Consider the following 10,709-nt stretch of genomic DNA (forward strand, 5'->3'; position numbering starts at 1 on the left):
GACGTAGAGGACAACATGCTAGAGTTCTTGAAGTGCCTCAAATACAATGAAGATATACTACTTCCTTACAACTTCCAGTGAGTCACACTGTCTTGTACTACAAATTCTCTGTTTTTGCCTACTAGCTAGCTACATGTTTTTGCTTACATATGCCCGCTTAATTAAGACATGCAAACGTGCGTGCATGCAGATTTTACTGGGTCTTGTGTATCATTAAAGTTGACGCCGGAACAGTTGAAATACTGGACTCACTACTCAAAGTTAAAACTGACTATAACATCTTGTTTGGGATAGTCAACAGGTAATTTCAATCATTATTAACTATATATCTCGGCCTATTTAGTTCGTCATTTCATGATATGAACTATTTAATAACCCCTTTATTCATTTTCTTTGTCGGCGGGCAGGGCTTGGGCAAGGTTCATCAGCGTCACGGATGGCGAATGGAAAAAAAAGCTTCAATGGTTTCGACCCAAGGTAAGTAATTAAGTAGTACTAGCTAGCTAGCTAGCTGCCATCTCTTTAATTATCATGCTTGATTAATTATTATCTGATCAAATTCCATTCTCGTAAAGGCCCTGAAGCAGGCGCAGGGGATTGATCTGTGTGCATTCTGCATTTGCGAGAACATTCGCATGATGGCGTCCGAAAGGAGCAGGTCTCAAAGACAGGAATGGGTACGCTTGTCAGAACACTATTCACAATTTTTACACCATTATCGATATCTAGTCACACAACTAATACACATGCATATTGATCTCCTTCTTAACAGTTCAGAGAGGTGCGGGAGAAGCTCCTAGAAACGGAGCGCGTAGAAGCACTTCAAGAGGAAATAGCGGGATTTTTGCTCGACCAGGTCATAAATCCGAAGGGAGAATACTATTACCCGCTACCGCCCCCATGAAAACCACTTCCAATTGTCATCGTGCTCCGTAGGCACCAATTAGGCTAATGCCACTGCCTCCGAAGGCAACATGCATATGTAGGAGAAATTGTATATAGCTATACATTTGTGTATGTGTGAATTAATTAATATGGTGGTTTGTGAGACATTGATGATATATATATGCATAATTGGTTCTACTAGAAATTCTATTTATATATATATACATATATATATATATATATATATATATATATATATATATATGCATAACGTGTACAATGTGTAGTATCGTAAAATACCAACAAACGAAAAAGAATTAAAATGGAAACACAAAATTAAATGAAAAAGAAATCATAAAACTAAAACCCCCAAACCTTATAGTATCGGTTGGTATTACCAACCGGTACTAAAGGGCTCCAGCCCCCGGAGCTGGCTCGTGCCACGTGGTTGCCCTTTACCACCGGTTCGTGCTGAACCAGTACTAAAGGGGGGGGGGGGGCTTTAGTGCCCACACTTTAGTGTCGGTTATGGAACCGGCACTAAAGGGCCTTACGAACCGGTGCTATTGCCCGGTTCTGCACTAGTGATAGATGTATTTTAGTTCTAGATACATCTTTTTTTATCCATTTTGATGAGAAATATTTTTGAACGGAGGGAGTATTCATACCACCATGCATGCAAGTTGAAAGACGATATACTTCTTTTTTGCGGGTCGATGGATGATATACAATTTTTTTAGCTGAGATGGATGATATACATGAATCAACACATTTCATCGAGATAGACTCTCCTGCACCTGCATCCTTATCTCTCGAGCACAAGGTCGTAATAAGTTGTCTCTATCCCATGCGCGCGTGTTTATATCCTCCAACAGTCCAAGTACGCGAACATCAACATGCTCTATTCGGTGCATACCTCTTTTTGTTAGGAAGACTCGGCCTCTGCATCACACGGTACACACGACCTTTTTATTACACGTTAAACAATTACAAGCCATTAAGTCGAAAGAAGTAAAATAGAACAAGACAACACCGGGTTGGAAAGAAGATTGCATAGCTCATCCGTATAACTACTCCTATAAAGGATGTTGGAGTACCTGCCTCCTATTAGCGTCCGCGTGCGAGACCGTTGATGGGGCCATCATCATGTGGTGTTCTTGGTTGCGCCCGCATGTGCCGTCTCGCCTGATGCCTTGCACGCGACATGCTTGCCCGGGCCTGGCTGTAAGTGTCATTCGGCACCTACCGAGTTGCCTCGCCCGTGCCAGTTGTACCCTCGCGCGCGGCAGGCTGAGGGTGGTATGTGTCTGTTGGTCTAGAGGGCCAGCCGACAAGGGTCGCGACGGCAGGCCTGACGGCTTTGAGGGCCATCCGACCAGGGGCCACGACGACAAGAGGCCGGGTGGCCAATCCTACGTTTGTCGGACCCGTGCGCCAGGGTGTTTCGTGATCGGATCGTTTGGAAGGTATTTGGCATGTGCGGCTCGGGTTGTCCCAAGTCGGTGTGCATCGTGGGCTGTTTGGTCTTTACTGTTAAGTCAGTTTTGTTGTCATATAAATTCGTTGTTTATCCGGAACGTCGAATGTCGCGCATGCTGGTCTCCTTCTTACTTCATTTTGTAGCTCTTGCTTGGGAGGGCTCTTCGTCTGTTTCCATTGGCGGCGCTCGAACGCGTCTCCAGGCTCCCCATTCTCGCACGTATGAGTGCCCTGCCTGTCCTCTAGTGTCAATAAGCATGTTGTTCCTCATCGATTGTGGTGTTGTTTCTATTTATGAAGGTGTACGGTTGACATCTGCGTTGGTTAGGTTGCTTCCTGGCTGGCACAAGCAGATTTGTGCTCAGCCTCAGGGAAGCAACCCCCGCACGGAGTGGCACATCTTTGTGTTTGGGCTGTTTCCCAAAAGTTGGCTTGCTTCCTGCCTATGAAGTTGGCTTGTTTCCCAAAAGTGGGGCTTTCATGGAGTCGGTTTCGGTGTGCATGCGCTTTCATACCCAAGCTGAGGCGTTGCAGTTGGTGAGGCATGAGCCTATGATGGTCATTCACCTATGCATATGATCAACCACTGAAAACATAGGCGGGGTTAAACTTTTTAGCCTCCCAGCCCCACCTTATTCGAAATATGCCTTAGAGGCAATCATGTATGACGATAATATTTTGCAATGGGTTTATAGATAAGGATAGTCCTTGGATATTATCAATGATGTGTATCCAAGTATGTGACTTGTTTGCGAGACTATAAATTGCATGATGATTATCCTAAATGATCCCTAGTTGAAAGAGCTACGTGGACTCGCAGCCGACTAGACTGGCATATGACACGGTGGATGGCCCGGTCCCACTGGTCATGTAGTATTCGATACTAACCAGATAAATGGGCTCGGAAAGATTGTTGGGGAACGTTGCATAAAATAATTTTTTTTCTACGTTCACCAAGATCAATCTATGAGTTCATCTAGCAACGAGAGAGAGGAGTGCATCTACATACCCTTGTAGATCGCGTGCGGAAGCGCTCAAGAGAATGGGGTTGAGGGAATCGTTCTCGTCGTGATCCAAATCACCGGAGATCCTAGCGCCGAACGGACGGCACCTCCGCGTTCAACACACGTACGGTCAGCGTGACGTCTCCTCCTTCTTGATCCAGCAAGGGGGAGGGAGAGGTTGATGAAGATCCAGCAGCACGACGGCATGGTGGTGGATGCAGCAGGGCTCCGGCAGGGCCTCACCAAGCAACTACGGGAGGGAGAGGTGTAGCAGGGAGGGGAGGGAGGCGCCAGGGTGTTGGTTGCGGCTGCCCTCCCACCCCCCTCTTTATATAGGGACCCCAGGGGGGGCGCCGGCCCTAGAGATGGTATCTCTAGGGGGGGCGGCAGCCAAGGGGGGTGGAGTGCCCCCCAAGGCAAGTGGAGGCGCCCCCTCCCCTAGGGTTCCCAACCCTAGGCGCAGAGGGGGGCCTAGGGGGGTGCACCAGCCCACTAGGGGCTGGTTCCCCTCCCACTTCAGCCCATGGGGCCCTCCGGGATGGGTGGCCCACCCGGTGGACCCCCGGGACCCTTCCGACGGTCCCGGTACAATACCGGTGGACCCCAAAACTTTCTCAATGGACGAAACTCGACTTCCCATATATAATTCTTTACTCCAGACCATTCCGGAACTCATCGTGACGTCCGGGATCTCATCCGGAACTCCGAACAACTTTCGGTTTGCTGCATACTCATATTCATACAACCCTAGCATCACCGAACCTTAAGTGTGTAGACCCTACGGGTTTGGGAGACATGTAGACATGACCGAGACGGCTCTCCGGTCAATAACCAACAACGGGATCTGGATACCCATGTTGGCTCCCACATGCTCCTTGATGATCTCATCGGATGAACCACGATGTCGAGGATTTAAGAAACCCCGTATACAATTCCCTTTGTCAATCGGTATGTTACTTGCCCGAGATTCGATCGTCGGTATCCCAATGCCTCGTTCAATCTCGTTACCGGCAAGTCAATTTACTTGTACCGTAATGCATGATCCCGTGACCAGACACTTGGTCACTTTGAGCTCATTATGATGATGCACTACCGAGTGGGCCCAGTGATACCTCTCCGTCATACGGGGTGACAAATCCCAGTCTCGATCCGTGTCAACCCAACAGACACTTTCGGAGATACCTGTAGTGCACCTTTATAGTCACCCAGTTACGTTGTGACGTTTGGTACACCCAAAGCACTCCTACAGTATCCGAGAGCTACACGATCTCATGGTCTAAAGATACTTGACATTGGAAAAGCTCTAGCAAACGAACTACACGATCTTTGTGCTATGCTTAGGATTGGGTCTTGTCCATCACATCATTCTCCTAATGACATGATCCCGTTATCAATGACATCCAATGTCCATAGTCAGGAAACCATGACTATCTGTTGATCAACGAGCTAGTCTACCAGAGGCTTACTAGGGACATGTTGTGGTCTAAGTATTCACACGTGTATTACGATTTCCAGATAATACAATTATAGCATGAATAAAAGACAATTATCATGAACAAGGAAATATAATAATAATCCTTTTATTATTGCCTCTAGGGCATATTTCCAACAGTCTCCCACTTGCACTAGAGTCAATAATCTAGTTACATTGTGATGAATCGAACACCCATAGAGTTCTGGCGTTGATCATGTTTTGCTCGCGGAAGAGGTTTAGTCAATGGATTTGCGACATTCAGATCCGTATGTACTTTGCAAATATCTATGTCTCCATCTTGAACATTTTCATGGATGGAGTTGAAATGACGCTTGATGTGCCTAGTCTTCTTGTGAAACCTGGGCTCCTTGGCAAGGGCAATAGCTCCAGTGTTGTCACAGAAGAGATTGATTGGCCCCCCGACGCATTGGGTATGACTCCTAGGTCGGTGATGAACTCCTTCATCCATATTTCTTCATGTGCTGCCTCCGAGGCTGCCATGTACTCCGCTTCACATGTAGATCCTGCCACGACGCTCTGCTTGCAACTGCACCAGCTTACTGCTCCACGATTCAAAATATACACGTATCCGATTTGTGACTTAGAGTCATCCAGATCTGTGTCGAAGCTAGCATCGATGTAACCCTTTACGACGAGCTCTTAGTCACCTCCATAAACGAGAAACATGTCCTTTGTCCTTTTCAGGTACTTCAGGATATTCTTGACCGCTGTCCAGTGTTCCTTGCCGGGATTACTTTGGTACCTTCCTACCAAACTTACAGCAAGGTTTACATCAGGTCTGGTACACATCATGGCATACATAATAGATCCTATGGCCGAGGCATAGGGGATGACACTCATCTCTTCTTTATCTTTTGCCGTGGTCGAGCATTGAGCCGAGCTCAATCTCACACCTTGCAATACAGGCAAGAACCCTTTCTTGGACTGATCCATTTTGAACTTCTTCAAAATCTTATCAAGGCCTATGCTTTGTGAAAGACCTATGAGGCGTCTCGATCTATCCCTATAGATCTTGATGCCTAATATGTAAGCAGCTTCTCCAAGGTCCTTCATTGAAAAACACTTATTCAAGTAGGCCTTAATGCTGTCCAAAAGTTCTATATCATTTCCCATCAAAAGTATGTCATCTACATATAATATGAGAAATGCTATAGAGCTCCCACTCACTTTCTTGTAAACATAGGCTTCTCCATAAGTCTGCATAAAGCCAAACGCTTTGATCATCTCATCAAAGCGAATGTTACAACTCCGAGATGCTTGCACCAGCCCATAAAAGGATCGCTGGAGCTTGCACACCTTGTTAGCATTCTTAGGACCGATAAAACCTTCTGGCTACATCATGTACAACTCTTACTTAAGATAGTCGTTAAGGAATGCCGTTTTGACGTCCGTCTGCCATATCTCATAATCATAGTATGCGGCAATTGCTAACATGATTCAGACGGACTTCAGCTTCGCTACGGGAGAGAAAGTCTCATCGTAGTCAACCCCTTGAACTTGCCGATAACCCTTAGCGACAAGTCGAGCTTTATAGATGGTAACATTACCATCCGCGTCCGTCTTCTTCTTAAAGATCCATTTGTTTTCTATCGCTCGCCGATCATCGGGCAAGTTTGTCAAAGTCCATACTTTGTTTTCATAGATGGATTCTATCTCGGATTGCATGGTTTCAACCCATTTGTTGGAATCTGGGCCCGCCATTGCTTCTTCATAGTTCAAAGGTTCACCGTTGTCTAACAACATGATTTCCAGAACAGGGTTGCCATACCACTCTGGTGTGGAATGTGTCCTTGTGGACCTACGAAGTTCAGTAGCAACTTGATCCGAAGTACCTTGATCATCATCATTAATTTCCTCTCCAGTCAGTGTAGGCACCACAGGAACTATTTCCTGAGCTGCACTACTTTCCGTTCAAGAGGTAGTACTTCATCGAGTTCTACTTTCCTCCCACTTACTCCCTTCGAGAGAAACTCTTTTTCTAGAAAGGATCCGTTCTTGGCAACAAAGATCTTGCCTTCGGATCTAAGGTAGAAGGTATACCCAATGGTTTCCTTAGGGTATCCTATGAAGACACATTTTTCCGACTTGGGTTCGAGCTTTTCAGGTTGAAGTTTCTTGACATAAGCATCACATCCCCAAACTTTTAGAAACGACAGCTTAGGTTTCTTCCCAAACCATAATTCATACGGTGTCGTCTCAACGGATTTAGACGGTGCCCTATTTAAAGTGAATGTAGCTGTCTCTAGAGCGTATCCCCAAAATGATAGCGGTAAATCGGTAAGAGACATCATAGATCGCACCATATCCAATAGAGTGTGGTTACGACGTTTGGGCACACCGTTACGCTGAGGTGTTCCAGGCGGTGTGAGTTGTGAAACGATTCCACATTTCCTTAAGTGTGTGCCAAACTCGTGACTTAAATATTCTCCTCCACGATCTGATTGTAAGAATTTTATCTTTCGGTCACGTTGATTCTCTACTTCATTCTGAAATTCCTTGAACTTTTCAAAGGTTTCAGACTTGTGTTTCATCAAGTAGACATACCCATATCTACTTAAGTCATCAGTGAGAGTGAGAACATAAAGATATCCTCCACGAGCCTCAACGCTCACTGGACCACACACATCAGTATGTATGATTTCCAATAAGTTGGTTGCTCGCTCCATTGTTCCGGAGAACGGAGTCTTGGTCATTTTGCCCATGAGGCATGGTTCGCATGTGTCAAATGATTCATAATCGAGAGACTCTAAAAGTCCATCAGCATGGAGCTTCTTCATGCGCTTGACACCAATGTGACCAAGGCGGAAGTGCCACAAGTATGTGGGACTATCGGTATCAACTTTACATCTTTTGGTATTCACACTATGAATATGTGTAACATTACGTTCGAGATTCATTAAGAATAAACCATTGACCATCGGGGCATGACCATAAAACATATCTCTCGTATAAATAGAACAACCATTATTCTCGGATTTAAATGAGTAGCCATCTCGCATTAAACGAGATCCATATACAATGTTCATGCTCAAACTTGGCACTAAATAACAATTATTGAGGTTTAAAACTAATCCCGTAGGTAAATGTAGAGGTAGCGTGCCAACGGCGATCACATTGACCTTGGAACCATTTCCGACGCGCATCGTCACCTCGTCCTTCGCCAGTCTCCGCTTATTCCGCAGCTCCTGCTGTGAGTTACAAATATGAGCAACGGCACCGGTATCAAATACCCAGGAGTTACTACGAGTACTGGTAAGGTACACATGAATTACATGTATATCAAATATACCTTTAGTGTTGCCGGCTTTCTTGTCTGCTAAGTATTTGGGGCAGTTCTGCTTCCAGTGACCCTTCCCTTTGCAATAAAAGCACTCAGTCTCAGGCTTGGGTCCATTCTTTGACTTCTTCCCGGCAACTGGCTTACCGGGCACGGCAACATCTTTGCCGTCCTTCTTGAAGTTCTTCTTACCCTTGCCCTTCTTGAACTTGGTGGTTTTATTGACCATCAACACTTGATGTTCTTTCTTGATTTCTACCTCTGCTGACTTTAGCATTGAAAATACTTCAGGAATAATTTTCTCCATCCCCTGCATATTGTAGTTCATCACAAAGCTCTTGTAGCTCGGTGGGAGCGACTGAAGGATTCTGTCAATGACCGCCTCGTCCGGGAGGTTAATGTCTAGCTGGGACAGGCGGTTGTGCAACCCAGACATTTTGAGTATGTGCTCACTGACAGAACTGTTTTCCTCCATCTTACAACTATAGAACTTGTCGGAGACCTCATGTCTCTCAACCTGGGCATGAGCTTGGAAAACCATTTTCAGCTCTTCGAACATCTCATATGCTCCGTGTTGCTCAAAACGCTTTTGGAGCCCGGTTCTAAGCTGTAAAGCATGCCGCACTAAATGAGGGAGTAATCATCAGCACGTGACTGCCAAGCGTTCATAACGTCTTGGTTCTCTGGGATGGGTGCTTCACCTAGCGGTCCTTCTAGGACATATGCTTTCTTGGCAGCTATGAGGATGATCCTCAGGTTCCGGACCCAGTCCGTATAGTTGCTGCCATCATCTTTCAGCTTGGTTTTCTCCAGGAACGCGTTGAAGTTCATGTTGACATGAGCGTTGGCCATTTGATCTACAAGACATATTTTGCAAAGATTTTAGACTAAGTTCATGATAATTAAGTTCATCTAATCAAATTATTTAATGAACTCCCACTCAGATTTGACATCCCTCTAATCATCTAAGTGTTACATGATCCAAGTCGACTAGGCCGTGTCCAATCATCACGTGAGACGGACTAGTCATCATCGGTGAACATCTCCATGTTGATCGTATCTTCCATACGACTCATGTTCGACCTTTCGGTCTCTGTGTTCCGAGGCCATGTTTGTACATGATAGGCTCGTCATGTTAACCCTAAGTGTTTTTGCATGTGTAAAACTGTCTTACACCCGTTGTATGTGAATGTAAGAATCTATCACACCCGATCATCACGTGGTGCTTCGAAACGACGAACTTTAGCAATGGCGCAGAGTTAGGGGGAACACTTTCTTGAAATTATTATAAGGGATCATCTTATTTACTACCGTCGTTCTAAGTAAACAAGATGCATAAACATAATAAACATCACATGCAATTATATAGCAGTGACATGATATGGCCAATATCATATAACTCCATTGATCTTCATCTTCGGGGCTCCATGATCATCTTCGTCACCGGCATGACACCATGATCTCCATCATCGTTTCTCCATGAAGTTGCTCGCCAACTATTACTTCTACTACTATGGCTAACGGTTTAGCAATAAAGTAAAGTAATTACATGGCGTTAAATCATTAACACGCAGGTCATACAATAATTAAGACAACTCCTATGGCTCCTGCTGGTTGTCATACTCATCGACATGCAAGTCGTGATTCCTATTACAAGAACATGATCTCATACATCACAATATATCATTCATCATTCATCACAACTTTTGGCCATATCACATCACATAGCAATTGCTGCGAAAACAAGTTAGACGTCCTCTAATTGTTGTTGCATCTTTTACGTGGCTGCAATTGGGTTCTAGCAAGAACGTTTTCTTACCTACGAATAACCACAACGTGATTTTGTCAACTTCTATTTACCCTTCATAAGGACCCTTTTCATCGAATACGCTCCAACTAAAGTGGGAGAGACAGACACCCGCTAGCCACCTTATGCAACTAGTGCATGTCAGTCGGTGGAACCTGTCTCACGTAAGCGTACGTGTAAGGTCGGTCCGGGCCGCTTCATCCCACAATACCGCTGAAGCAAAATAATACTAGTAATGGCAATCAAGTTGACAAGATCTACGCCCACAACAGATTTGTGTTCTACTCGTGCAATAGAGAACTACACATAGACCTAGCTCATGATACCACTGTTGGGGAACGTTGCATAAAATAAAAAATTTCTACGTTCACCAAGATCAATCTATGAGTTCATCTAACAACGAGAGAGAGGAGTGCATCTACATACCCTTGTAGATCACGTGCGGAAGCGTTCAAGAGAACGGGGTTGAGGGAGTCGTTCTCGTCGTGATCCAAATCACCGGAGGTCCTAGCGCCGAAAGGACGGCAACTCCGCGTTCAACACACGTACGGTCAGCGTGATGTCTCCTCCTTCTTGATCCAGCAAGGGGGAGGGAGAGGTTGATGAAGATCCAGCAGCACGACGGCGTGGTGGTGGATGCAGCAGGGCTCCGGCAAGGCTTCGCCAAGCAACTACGGGAGGGAGAGGTGTAGCAGGGAGGGGAGGGAGGCGCCAGGGTGTTGGTTGCGGCTGCCCTCCCACTCCCCTCTTTATATAGGGATC

This window comes from Triticum dicoccoides, chromosome 7B, assembly GCF_002162155.2.
Source record: "Triticum dicoccoides isolate Atlit2015 ecotype Zavitan chromosome 7B, WEW_v2.0, whole genome shotgun sequence".
Classification (NCBI taxonomy): domain Eukaryota; kingdom Viridiplantae; phylum Streptophyta; class Magnoliopsida; order Poales; family Poaceae; genus Triticum; species Triticum dicoccoides.